Genomic DNA, 14,792 nt, shown 5'->3' on the forward strand with positions numbered 1-14,792 from the left:
CTCTTACCGACTCATGTAACTCGCCGTTTATTTAGAAACCGGATAGACTGTTTCTAAACTGCACTGTTTTTTACAGAAGTGTGCTTCCTTGACAGAGACCTCCTGTTAACCTCTCTGAGTTAGGAGTGGCAACATTTAATGACAGAAGGTGACACATTCAAACACTCAGGGGGACTACAGGGACACCCCTCTTTCTCCTGTTTAGAACAAGTCTGAGCTAAACGAAACAAGCTGCAAGGAAGTCACTCTAGTTTTAAAATCAGCTTCTGCTTTTACTTCCTCCATGTTCACGAAAATGTGCTGAATTTCCCTTCTAGATATGCATGGCTTATTTTTAATATACCAGCATCCTGCACCGTAAGCAAATGATATGAAAATGGTGCATCACAGTCTTTTAATAGATTTACCATTGATTTCAATTATACTTTTTAGGGTCTCCTGCTGGTTTAGAGAGCTACTTGTTGGTGCAATGGGACACTTTATTATTATTTTTTTTATCAAATAGTCGCTGGCATTATAAATGGGTTGCATCACATCACATGAAGGTTTTTGTGGCCTGTTAGCTGTCCATAATATATTCAGAAGATCTGTTTTCACAACAGCTGGATGATTGTCCATAGGATTTACATCACAGATGGTTCTCTTTATGCTGGGAAAGTACCACCCCAACCCCCCCACCACCCCTCCGGCACAGGACATGAAAAGACTGCAAACAAAACTCCAATGACTGCAATTGTCCGCAGTTCCTGTTGTGCACGCACAACATTTGTGAGCTATTTTGCAATAATTCACAGAACACTCCAGAGAGTTTTTTACACAACCAGAGCCCTGGGATGGGTATTTCACTATACCAAGGAGCTGCTGTGTTGCCCTGTGATGGACTGAAGTGCCGTGTAGTGTAACCAGCCTCTCACCTATTGACTGTGGAGATAGGCAGCAGTGTACCCACGTGACCCTGCAAATACTGAGTGGATACAGAAGATGGACGGGTACTATTACACATAGGAAATGCTAATCCATCCAAACTATGGAACTTACAGTGATATTACTTTAAAACGGAGTAGTGGAAATATTCAAAATACAGCAATTGTAAATATTTTCCATTTGGGTTGTTAATGACGGCATTCACAGATACATCGTTGCATTTTTTGCAGTGTAATTTCTGCACAACTGGCTTTGAAGCTTGTAGAAAATTATGTACGAATAAATCAATTGTATCCAAAAGATATGAGACTATTTTACTGAAAAACACTGTTAAGGCCACGCTGTTACATGCAGCTTGTTAGTGTCAGGTTGGACCGTCTTTTTGGCCTTGGCCTTCCATAAAGGCCAGATTGTACAGAGTGCATGACTAAACTTTATTTGTCCAGCAGATTCTCACACCTGAGCTGTGGGTCTCTGGGCTACTTCTCTCATCTTTATTCATCGACCTTAAAATTAGGGCTACTTTGAAGCGTCACATAACATGACCATAAAATACATTGAAGTGTGTCCTGGTTGAATGGCAAACTAATCTTGTATCCATGTGCAGCTGCTAAACAGTGAATTATTGCCAGGACAAAAACGGTCGTTTTCAGTAAGGTTGCTGAAACTGTTTTATCTTCATTTTTTAATAGAAGAAATGGTTTCGTTTTCTCTCATTCCGTCCATTCATCATAGCCGGTGCCAGGCGAGTTTTAACCTGGTGTATTATTACTAGTCCGGTATGTCTGCATGCTTCTGAGCGTGGGATCACGGAGAATGCCATTCATGACCAAGCCTCCTCCGCCGCTGCACAAATGGGAGGTCTGAGCGGGTGGGTGTGTCCGCAAATGCGAAAATCTATTACTCTGCAAGTCTCGTCAGACTGCTCAGTATGAATGGTGGAGCTGCAGCCGAGCCGCGTCGCTTAGGAAGGTTGGGGAAAGATGGCACAGAGTGCCAGAAAGCGCGCGCATGGTTTCGCGGAGCTCGTCTTCATTGGGGGGGATTTTCAGTCCGAGCTGCAGAAGTTTGAAAGTGAAAGAAAAATGTGTCAGGTCATGTTGGTGTTAAGTGCGCATCTCGCAAATGCTGGCTGATTTTTATTTTTTTTTTAAAAGAAAGCAACAACCTTAAAAGCAACTACAATAAGCCAGCAAAGACGCGCAAAAGTTGCGTCTGATCCGCCAGTGATTCGGGGTAAGTCTGTGAGTTCAATTTTGTTCTATGAATTAAACGCATAAAAAGTGCAGATAGGTTCTCCACTTCACAGCTGTGCGGTCCCTTCAAAGCCCAAACGAGGAAGCAGCTTGTGCCTGTGACTTTGATGAAAGTGCATTCAGCTAACCTGATTTTTTTCTCTCTCTCTTTTTTGCAACCTGACAGCAGTTTCAAATGTTTTTTTTTATTATTTATTTATTTTTACTTTGCACTTGACACAGCAGAGAAGGCGTTTTAGAAGAGCTGAACGCTTCTGGAGGCCGTGCAGCGCTCGCTCATGCGTAATGGGCGGTTTGTATAGAGATAAAAGGAAGTGTGCGGTGTCAGACAGAGATAGTAAGCCGGTCTTCCTCTTCCTTTTTATTTTTCAAAAAAGTTATTGAATGACTTGACTTCAAGCGAACTTGCTTTGCGTGATATGACGCACTTAAGTGCATTTTTATCCACAAACTTCAAAAAGCGATACTGTGTGTATATATAAATAAATAAATAGAAGTTACCATACTCTTTATTCTGGTAGGGGAGCGTCACATCCTGGGAAAGCTCAAACCCTAACACGCAGGGCGTAGTCAACGTTTAATCCATTCTCCGGCTGCTATAGGGAATTTGGATGGTGCGTTCAAGGGAATCAGGAAACATATTAATCTCCCCTATGAGCCAGGTCTAGAACGCCCAAAGTCGCTTTTCACCTGCTGCTATTCATGGTGCAGGCTTTGGGTCTTGCATTCATGAAATAGCAGCAATGAGAATTGCAGAGAAAAGCCGGCAGACGAACCATTTAGTGTTTGCCACAAACCATGTAGGAACAAACCCAACACAGCGAGATGAGACCTGCAAAACGCTGTGGATGGAGGAAAACTGACATCGCGTGTTGCCTTCGAACTTCAACCCTTATGGTGACATGATGGCAGCATCATGCTGCGGGGATGCTCATATTTCGACTAGGGCCTTTTTTCTGTGTGTGTGTGGAGAAAGAGTGCAACATTCGATGGACTGATTTAATTGCTTTCAGCGTCATATTTCTGTGAAGCTGAAGCCTGTAACTCACAATTTCTGCAACATTTTAACTGTATAAGATTTTAAACCACTGACTTTTATCATAGCCGCCTGTGATGAACGACGGGACAAGTCCTCAGTTCAACATAATTCTTCGGGGTTTTAAACTGTCTGTTAGGATGTCTTGGAGCATTTGGGATCTAGGGTACAATTAAAAAAAAAACACAACCTCCATGGATTGTTAACAGAGTTTAAGTAAAGATACGGGACATGCTGCTGACGTGTGTTTGTGGTCGTATTCACATCTCCCGGTCTGCTCTACTGCCCATTCAACGGGGAAGCCGATGTGACGTAAATTTCACCATCTGTACCTGCCAACTAGGGTATGCCGGTATTCTCCAGAGATGTCTTTACGCTTTTTTTTAAAACACATTTACTGTCTGCATCTACTGCAACAAAACCACATTCAAAGAGTTGTGCCAAACACTCAGTAGTTAAATAAAAAAAACGAGTCAGGTTGCTTGCAAAAGATGGAAAAACGGCAACAGTGATGGCTGTTCGTAAGAAATACAATGTGGGGCATTTTGTGTTTTCTTCATTTGATTGATGAGTTCAACAGTCACAAATACTTTGAATAAGAGCTTGTGCTTGTTTGTCGGGTCCAAGCGGGTCGGGTGGATGGCCAGTTTATGCTTCATGCAGGCTTCATCTTTGGCCAGTGAGGAACTTCCTCTTAAAAGTGATTTATAATTCTGTTTCGGGTACAACTACTATTAAAAAAAAAAAATCACAAATTTTTGGCTCTACAATTCTGAGGTTCCTTCTTCTCACTTCGAAAGTGGGGAAACAAGATGTTTGCACCAATGAAATCCCCATCCAGTTTGTTACTATCACTTCTTTTTGTGCCGTTTGTAGTGACTTTGTAAAAGTCCTAAAGTCTAGTCGCTGTGATTGAATTATTCTAAATGGTTTTATTGCTAAAAATCATAGCGTTATTTTCATGACGTTAGCCTGTCTCCCACACACAGCGGCTGGACAGGACAATGGCTAACACACCTGCAGTGGGTGGAGCTCCTTTTGGGTGTCAGCAGACATCATTTTTGTGAAAAGGACAGTTTTAAACGCCACACTAGGAAGTACTTAACAAACAATCAGGCTAGAAGAGGAGGTCGTGGATGAAATTAGTGTTTTCTTTTTGCTAAATAACCCCAACTGAAATGACTTTTGGTAACGGCATCACAGCATAACTTGGCAAATGATATCGCCATATTTAAGGGTACAGTATATCTTGTCAGAATGAAATCTGTCTTGTGAAGGAGCTCTTTTTGTTTTAAGCTATTATTATGAGATGTGAAGGTGAGCTTTAAACCTTTGAACGGCTTATGAGACTCTTATTTTGAAATAAGGAAGGGCGTCCATTTTTGTAAAGAATGAAAGGGTGACAACTTAGATTCAAACACTCAAAGCAAGAATATCATGACTGGTTAACCGTTAGATGCTAACCATGCTAAAGTTTGCATCTCCATCAGAGCTTCCTATTGAAACCAAATGCCTGTTTCACTGCATCTGGACCACAGTTGTGCACCTCCTAGTTAAAAATCTCAAACGTATAGAGTGGTCCTGCCTGAACCTGGTCACTTTCAACAGCATAAAGAAGAGTGATTCTTTAAAAGACAGCTTGGGGAAGATCCTATCTTGTCCTTTTCAAACCCACTTTTGTGAGTTGTCTTGTGTGTGTGTGTATCGCCGGAGCCATTAGCTTTTAGTTCTGGTGTCTCGTCCCAAGATTGAAAGTGGCCACCTTCTGAAAACATTCTGGAGGTGCCTTCTTGTTAGTGAAAAGCCAGAAGTGGACTTGGAATTGTCAATTGGAAATGTTCTTTCAACTACATGTCTGATTCACAGCAGTTATCTTTTCCTAATGGGAGAACTTCAGTGAAATCCAATTAAAGATACATGCATCATTTGCTGGCTGAAAAATAATCCCTCTTCCCCTCTTTTCCACTTTCCTTTCACAGTACTTGAAGCCATCTCTTGACTTTAAATACAGTTTTCTCCTTATTCCTTACAATTAGACCGTTTTTTTTTCTTCTTATTGTCACTTTCTAAGAAAATATCTAGTTAGGTTTTCTTTCGTATAAAACTCAAAGATTCAAAAAAAAAAGTGTCTGGTAATATTGCTCAACTTCATTTTAACTTTTTAACCTTTTTTTTCTTCATATTTTCTTTTCCTTGTTGCCGCCAACCAACTTCTCTGCTCACCCCCACTAAACATGTACATTAACCCTGCTTGGAGGTGTAAAGTGTGTGTGAGAGTTTCATTATGAGTGACATGGGGATTCCCTGTCCCTGTTTCCTTCATTCATGTGGCTAGAGTCTGAGGTGTTGCAGAACTGTCATCCCGGATATGAGCTGAATATTGAGTGTGTTTAAAAAGAGAGAGGGAGACAAAGCTATGTGACAGTGAGCATGTCTGTGAGTGTGCATGGGAGAGGACAGGGCGCACAGTGAGGGATTGTGTTTGCATATTTTATTGGGACATTTATTCAAAAGAGGCTTGTACATTTAGATCGCCTTCTTTCTGGGCCAGCTTTCTATCTAATAAAGAGAAACATTATATTTATATATATTTTTTCTACTTGATTCACTGTCTGGTAACCTTTTGCAGTGCAAACTTCCTCTTGTCACTTCAGCCACTTTGCATCCCCTGCAGCTAAGCTGAATGCTCAGCAGAAGGAACTGACAGAACAGCCTTGTACAGTTTTGTGAGAGATCTTAATAAAGATCTTAATAAATAACTAAATAAATAAGATGTATACATATATATTATAATTTTAAGTGAGGTTCTGGTAAACGGGTACGAACAGTCATTGACTCTTAGCATTTTCATGTAGTACACAGCTGTAGCTATAGTGGAGGCTTCCTAAAAAAACAACTTCTATCCCAAATAAATGTCAACTGTTGTTTATGCAAACACTATTTTGTAAACCTTTTTAAGCAGTGTAGTCACATTTCACACCAACCAAAAAGTATTTACACGGGAAATGGAGAGGGTCGCACCCCCAATGAGCTTTCTGCATGAAAGGAGTTCAGTGAACAGAACATGCAAAGCTTTTTCTCGGGGAAACAGATATAGAGGTATGCATTACGATATTATATTATAACACATTATTTTATTGATTTCTGCACCTATTTTTACCTTTTGCTGGAAACGCTTTACATAATCTCTTATCAGGGTAGGTTTCTCACAGGAAGATTGTTGGTGACTTCCTATGTAAGTAACCATCAGCTTCTGCATAAATAATCTTTAATGCAAACCTGATAAAAGATATTTTTTTAGCATTAAGTGTTGCATCATACTTAAGAGGATAGAAGTCCAAGTTGGTCTTGGCCCCTCTGGGAGCAGCTGTTAGCTTCAACCTCTTAGACCATCTAATCTAGATGTACCCTAAGTGAAGACACCCTGATGGTTATTAACTGCAGGTAAGATATTAACTGCATAGAATCGCTTAACAAACCCTCACTTCATAAATCCTCCCCTTTTAGTGCCACAGTATAAACAAGAGTTTCATTTTTAATCTCAAATCAGGAGGCGGAAGTGTTATGCTTAGCAATCTTCTGTTGTCATTAACTGTCCTACTAAAAGTGAAGCAACGCCAGACTCTGCTGCATTACACACCCTACGTACAGCAGTACTTTCCTGCTGGGCCTTATCCAGATTTTAAAGCAACTCTTCTGACATATTGCTTTTGTTGGGGCAGGAAAACTCGTTGGGCCCTACAGAGGAAGGTGAATTTATGGAGTTGTTTTCCATGTCTTTAGGTTTGACATGCAGCGGTTTATTTAGGACTGAGATCATGCTGCTTAAGTGTGCCATCCAGTGGCTTCTTAGTGTAGCACATGATTTCTTTAAGCAGTGTCTTATTGTGAACTTACCAGCATCAGTATCAGTCTTAGCCACTACAAACTGCTGCAGACTAATCAATATTTGATACATTTAAACATAACCTGCTACTTTGGTAGTTTCCATCGCTGTAAGAAAAAGAGCTTTCTGCCCTGTTTTTATTATTGCTTAATATCCTGTTTTAGATTTGGTATTTATTAGCATTGGTTGGTATTAATGGTTTTGCATATGAATGCCAATCGGCCAAGGATCCTGCATTTATATCCCCACCCTCTTTGCCATTCTTCTCCATTCTCGGTGTCTAAAATCTCACTCAGTTTAGATGTAGAATTTGTCCTGCAGTTTAAACCTTTTTTTTTTTTTTGCCGTTGCTGAAGTCACCTCCTTGGCCGCAGCCACAAAATGCCCTTTCTTTTGTACCTGTGTCCGGCGTCCTTTGTGTTGTGATTTGGTAAGCATGGAAATGGAGTCAGAGCCAGAACGGACTGATTACAGGTTGCTTTGTGTGTGCCGCGCCTCTTCGTTGGCAAATTAAGGGGAAATGTGCATGCAAGATGTTGCTGCAGAAACTCAGGCTGAAGTGAAGTAAAAGTGATTGCCAAAGATGTGAAGGTCACTTAAAGTTCGGCTCCGTCTATCACAGACAGTTGAGGCTCAGTTGAATTTATTTATCTGGGTGATTTTACTTTGAATTGAAAACTACAGGCCTGGAAATGATTAATTGTCTGCAGTGTAATGCAAAGCATAAAGTTTTTTTTAGGAATAAAGTTATTTCACTTATGTGACATAGCCAAACCATTTCTTTGAGTTTGATGTAATGTGTAGTTTGGTTGAAAAAAAACAACGACTAATAAAAAAATAAAACCAATATATTCTGACCGACTGACATTGCAAATGAGACTTCGCAGTAGGAATGGGCAATATGGACTTCTGTCACAATATGCTGAGGTATATTTTGCAGTAGCAAAAGCGAAAATAAAAAGTCCTTTTGGCAAGACAAACTTATTGCCTTAAGTCAGGGTGTCATTCATAGAAAAAAAACGCTCTAAAAATAAAACTTCACCACAATCAAATAGGCTACTTCAGAACACTAGTTACATTAAGTAGTGTGCTCGTACCGCTCAACCGCACAGTCATTTTCATATATATATATATATATATATATATATATATATATATATATATATATATATATATATATATATATATATATATATATATATATATATATATATATATAAAATCATTGTTAGTGTATAATAGTTCTTATCACAGCTTTTTTTTCCCTCTCCCAATAATGATAAACAATGCAATATTTACTATCTCTTGTCACAGGAAAATGTCCCTCTTCCAGAAAGCAAAAACTGAAACAGATTAGCTCTTGTTTTCTCTCTTACACCTTAAATGCCGTTGACTGGGTGAGCCACAATGAAGCTGCTCATCGACGGTTAGGAGGTCATACAGGTATTGTAGAAACATGGGTTAATAAGCATGGGTTTATTAATGATTGCATGGTTCACCTAGACATTACTTAAACTTAATACAAGTGAGCAGGCCATTCGTTGAAAGACTGCCTAAATTCGTGGGGCTTTTATTAGCATCTGAAACGGAGAGACCTTTTTTAACGCATAAGGCCTGTAAATAAAAGAAGGGATGGATAATACAACAAACCTTCATAGGCGCAGGCAACACACAGCTCCAAATGTAACAAATGCAACACGTACAGCCGATGAGAAAGCTGCAGGGATGGTTTTGTCGGACTACAAAACAGGAAGGAAGCATGAAATAATATTTATGGTCATGTTAAAATAGACGTTACCATTTTATAGATTCAAAGCCTCAAACAAAGCAAACTTGAGTTACTAGTTCTGAGGAAAATAAAGTACGATTATTTAAATCGTGTGACTATATTGTAGACATCTTCATGGCAGACCAGTAGAGCTAAAAAATCATTTGTGCAGGGACCTGCTCGCTTACCACTGCGCCAAGCTAACAAGGAAAGGTGACGTTAGTAGGCTACATTTGTGAAAAAACAAAGATTTTGATAAAAAAAAAAATAACACTAGTAATGGTTTGGTTATGCTCGTTTTGAGAAAACATGGCGTGTTGCAGATTAGCTGTACTGTTGTCTTAACGCTGCTGAACGAGCGCTGTCACAAAATGTTGACTTTTACCTCAACTGACTTTGCAGTTGTAGACTGATCCCCTTTTTGCGCGTGCTGTCAACACGTCTCTGGCAGCAACTTCTGCTTGGAGGCAAACGTGGAGTAATCATTATCTGCAAAAAATGCAAATCACAAATGGTTCATTCAAATGAAAGTAAACCTTGTCTTACTTTGCATTGACAAAATCAGCCTTTGCATAGACCAGATGCACTAGTGATGAAACACAGATCTTTTTACTGAATGGGAATAGATTTATCTTTAATCAAATTAGTTGTCCTTATATGGTTTGTGTCACACCAGCAAATAGAAACTTGCATTTTCTTCGAATAGCCAGTGTTGACACCATGGCATCTGTGCCACTGTGTCAAAGTTGTGCCTTGTTCCCCTTAAATGAAAAGTTTCACACTTTGCGAAATGTGATTACTTGCTACGGGTAAAACGGTGTATTTCAGCTTCGTTTCCGTGTTCCTCAACTGGAACCACAATGTATTTATTCTGGTTTATAACATAAAACCCTGGAGTCGCAGAGGAGAAGATTAGTCTATCATCACAACAATAAAGACAAGATTAAAATATGCTCGCCTTTGAATTTAAGGAAACACTCATACGGACTATCAGGACATTTTTAAGATGTCAAAATGTCATTCAAAACAGGTTCTGATGATCCATAGGTTGACATTAACATTGCTTATAGACAGAAACGGTTTTACACTACTTTACTGCTTTTAAAGAGGAACTCCCTGTCTTGGAGGATTAGCTTATCAACCTCTTTTGTTTAGTATCAGTTAGCATCACCTAGCTGCACCTAACTTCCTTGATTCTTGATAAAACTATACAGTACAGTTAGTTTGTCCACTGTTACTATTTGGCTCTGTTTTGTTGCGCGTCTTTGGTTGTATTTTAATTGAAAGAGGGTTAACATTCTTCAAGACATTAGTCATGAAATTTTGCCGGGTGCCCCCCCCTTCTTCAGCCCACCTAGTTTTAAGAGGTAGCCTTTATAGCTTAAAACCTTCTTCTCTTATTGTCATCTGAAGTTTAGGACCTGGAAGAGGAGCAAGTTGTCTGTCCGGGGTCTGGGCTGCGGTTGGGTGTTGGGTCTCATGTATCAATTGGCACTGGCGCTTCTAGTCTCCCCAATAATTGTGAATGGGGTTCTGGCGAGGGGGGAGGAATTGGGCGGTGTGTGACCTTGGTGGGGTGGCGTGTGCGGGTAGCGTGCCAGGCTGGTCTGGGGACCTCTGGGTTCATGCTGTTGGGCCCTTGTTGGCTGGATGGCAGGATCAAGGGTTATCAGGGCTGGGATTGAGGCAGGGAGTTGGGGCAAGGGTATGGACCCTGTTTACCCAGGTTGGGGTGGTGCTCGCCTTGACCTGCTTGTATGTCGGTGGTTCTCTGTGTCCAGGGTTACTCAGGTGAGTCCTGGCTCACTCCTTGTGGCTGCTTCGTAGGGCCTGGGGTCTCTGGCTCTGGGACGTCTGGGGCTCTGGTCTCCCCAGTGTCTGCCTCGGTATCCTTGGGGTGGGTCTTTGCTCCTGACAACTACTACTGAGCATTTTTTCTTATGGACAAACCTTACATATACAAGCTCACTCTCACAAGCACACCTTTCTCCCTGTTAATGTTTTGCATCAAATTTTTCACTTCCTTTATTCTTTTACCTTTCTGTTTCTGTGTCCACTGAATTTGAAATAATGCCAAAAATAATATTCAATAGAGTTTTTTGCATACATATCAAGCCGAGCACTATAATGAAAGTAGTAATACTCCACTTGTGAGAGTAAATCTTTTGGGATCTCCTTGGCACTAAGAAAGCAATGCTTAGTGCTGCACCGCCAGAGAAAACGCGTTAATTTAAAAAAAAAAAATTATCTCCAACAATTCATCCTCAGTTGTTTTGTATTAAATAACTACAGAAAATCATAAAAGATGTAATATTGATAAAAGATCAGCAAGAGTTAGATGTTGGTAGCCATATATTATGGAAAATGAAAACTTACTTAAAGAAAGAAAGTGAAAACTTACTTTGTTAATTAAAGTAGGCCGCTAGTCACTTTAGCTCCTGCCAAAGACTTAGCTAGCAGCAGTAAGGCGTTTACTGCTAGCATTCCTAGGTACTGCCAGTAGTCTTTCCTAAAATACTATAATAATTTGTTGTCCACAACCTGACGTGTACTTTCGTAAAAACACTAGAACATGAGACTGTATTTATCCTAATCAGTGGTAGCGATTTTGGTAGCTATACTTCAGAAAGGATCTAAACTAACTAACCCTGAGCATCACTCAGTTCAACCAATGGGCATGGAATCTGCGTTTTGCATTGATTCTTCCAGATCCCATTTCCTGATACATTTTCTGTCTAGAGAAAAAAATAAATGAATGAATAAAAGAAAAAATGTTATCTTCAATATCTGCTGGTTTGACGGCAGAATGGCTCTTTGGATTGTCAAGGTTGCAGACCCCTGGGCTTGTCCCTTTAGCTCAAGCTGAATACTTAGCTAGCTGCAGTAAGATAACACATTTTCTGCATGGAGAAAGAAAATACCATTAATCTTTTGAACTTGAACCTGGCCAACATGGGAAGATCTTCAACTGTTTAACTCTTTCAAGCAGAAAATGCCACAAAACTGCTTGTGGTTCTTTTGGAAATCATTGTTAAAAGCATGCAGCACAACATTTAGCCCAGAGTTTTAGTATCAATTCAGTTCCTCTAAATGCAACCGGGCCACACTTGCAGCAGACAGGACAGGAACACACCCTACATCCGCTTGCATTCAACGCCAGGGTATATTGTATGAAAGCTGTTTTTAGTAAAAGAAAAAAACAGAAGAAAAAAGGCTATCTTCAATATCTCAGCTTTTCAGGAACTCAGAGCGACAGCCTTGTTTGTAGCTTGACAGGCGACTGATTAGCTTTCGAGCCTGAGGGTTCACAATAATCTAGATCTTTTCTCATGAGACAGAGCAAGAAAACAAAAAAAAAAATGTTTCACACGGTAAGATTATTGCTTCAGTGACTGTTTTGCATAATAGACGGTAGGTTGTTATCAGCATTTACTAACTTGTGTAAAGCTTCATCCAGGCTTGAAGGTGAAGGTGCACCCTGCAGAAGTCAATAGGTGCCGTAAGCATTGGCCCTTTCCGTCTTATTGGTTGAAATCGACGTACATTTGATTTATTGGGCAGTTCTTTTGCATTGTCTATTTAAAAAGCTAACCTTTGGCAAAAAATAATGTATAAAGGTAGATATCAAAACATTGTTGCATGTTGGTTGTGGTTTCAGTGTCTTCTTTTTCTGATACAGACTTGAGTGCAGGTTTAAGTGACTGAAATCACCTTTTTGTATGCATTGTAGCATAACAAGACACGTAAGGCGCCTCTCATGACATTCAGACTCTAGTTAATGGAAGCAAGATGCTTAACATCTGTTTCAATGTCCTCATCAATTTATTCTAAGATTTTTCGCAATAAAGTGTATGTTGCATTAAACGGAGGATGCTGACAATGCACCTTTGCAGTTGCCGTGTAGTTAGAAGACCTGCAGTGCCTCTGCAATATCAAGAGCATAAATTCCCATGCCCTCAACGGCTCTCTGTTTGATTTCAGTACTTGAAATCTAAAACAAACCTTGCAAAGGCGACATAGTGCAGTCACACCTATAACCCACACCCAGGCCTGCTGTGTTCAAATATTATTTGGCCACCACGCCACACCAGTTTACAGTTGAAGAAACTGGTTTCCAGTAAGACCTTGTCACAGCGTATGCCTGAGAAACATGGAGGATGTATGACAGGTCTCTTGTAGATGCCATTTAGGGGGTTAACTGTCTCACAATCTGAATTAGGCAACTAACGGCTGCCACAAGCTCACCATACAATACTACTGTGGTGTTCTTAGTCAGAGCTACTGGTTTCCAGTAAAGAGCTGCACCCGTTGGCTTCACAACAGAGGAAGTGGTGGTGGTGGAGCTCGAAACTCGGTTCATAAAAAGAAAAGAGGTTTCATCTGTCAATTGCTTGCCTTTTCAGGCAAAAACCTTTTTTTTTCTCATGCATTCTTTCACTTACATTGAATGCAACGGAGCTGACGCTGAAGGGGTTTTCTGTCACTACACCATTAAAGAAGTTATAAAAGGTTGTGGGAATAAGATGCCACACTATAACAACATAATTTTTTTTGCAGTTTTAGTAACTGATTATCACATTTTTTAGCTAATTTTTTTTAAAAACAAAACTTGCATATAAACTTGTCATCAGAGGGAGACGCAAATATCTGTCAGACAACTGCTCAGACTTTGGATCTGATCAATAGAAAACCAGAACAATATCTGTTGATGCACTGTTGCTTTGATTTTGTCTCCAAAGGTCACATATGTTGGTTTCTATTGCCACCTAGTGGAAGAGCTCTGTCATTGCACATCATGTAAGCGAGCATCCGCTTTAGGTGAATCTGCACCCTGCTTGCTGCAGCTGAAGAACTTTCATTCTTTTTATGAAAGCAAAACTGGTTGATATAGAGAGCAACCAGTAAGTAGTTATGTGTTACAAGGTAATGCATGCAATTGTGGTTGTAGTTATGGTCTAAAAGAGAGGGTGTTTGCTGTTAATAGGTCATATTTAAAGTGTAACTTTCATGCTGTTTCTTAGTTGTGTAGTTTTATCAAGACATACATTTTTGAGAGATCACGGTGTCTAACTACATTATGAATAAACCTAGAATGATTGATAAAAATTGTTCCGTGCAACTATTTACCATCCAGACCTTTAACTCTGTCTCCATCTGCTGTCTGAGTTGGAAAGCTGCTCATTTCCCTGACATCCCTCATTGTTGTCTAAATATTAGAAAGTTGAATTTTATTTCTGAAAATATGGCTCTTAAATGGAAATGCCAAATCCAAATCTTTGCCTTCCAGAAACGTGACTGTCACCAGCTCAGCCGTCTTTCTGCTGTGAGTCACTTCGGATCAGTCTCTATGATGTCGCCACATCTGGCCACTGTGATTTTTGCCCATTCCTAAAAGCAAAACTGCGCAAGCCCCTTCATGTTGGATGGTTTTCGCTTGTTAAACAGAGATCTTCAAGTCTAACCACAGATTCTCAGTTGGATCGAGGTCTGGACTTTAACTAGGCCATTCCAACACATTTAAATGTTTCCCTTAAACCACTCAAGTGTTGCCTTAGCAGGATGCTCCAAGTCATTGTCCTGCTGGAAGGTGAACCTCCGAGCCAGTCTCGAATCACAGGCAGGCTGACACCGGTTCAGACGCTCAAGAATGTCGCTGTGTGAGACCAGTTTCTCTGTGCCTGCTGCTGGATGGTGTTCTTGGGGTGATGGGATGTGTTGGGTCTGTGCCAGACTTAGTGATTTCTTTGGTGGCCGAAAAGTTAGATTTCAGTCTCATCTGACCAGATGTCCTTCTTACTTTTAAAGGGGATCTTCTATGCAAAATTGCCTTTTTGCATGTTTTTGTACTTCCATTTGTGTTTCCACTGCTTCTAGACAGTCCGAGTCCAAAGAAAACAAACAAACAAAACATCCAGTGGTTTT

At 40.2% G+C, this 14,792-nt stretch overlaps 1 long non-coding RNA gene across 2 annotated transcripts in view; it reads left to right on the plus strand.

Moving 5' to 3' along the window:
- The first annotated feature begins 1,853 nt into the window (after positions 1-1,853).
- The window catches only part of LOC105937220, a 117,039-nt gene continuing 104,100 nt past the window's right edge, over positions 1,854-14,792 (plus strand). For both annotated transcript variants that reach the window (XR_001166921.3, XR_001166923.3), the window contains exon 1: positions 1,854-2,160. This is a non-coding gene — a long non-coding RNA (uncharacterized LOC105937220). The remainder of the gene's footprint in view (positions 2,161-14,792) is intronic.

The sequence above is a fragment of the Fundulus heteroclitus genome, chromosome 22 (assembly GCF_011125445.2).
Source record: "Fundulus heteroclitus isolate FHET01 chromosome 22, MU-UCD_Fhet_4.1, whole genome shotgun sequence".
NCBI classification, from domain to species: Eukaryota; Metazoa; Chordata; class Actinopteri; order Cyprinodontiformes; family Fundulidae; genus Fundulus; species Fundulus heteroclitus.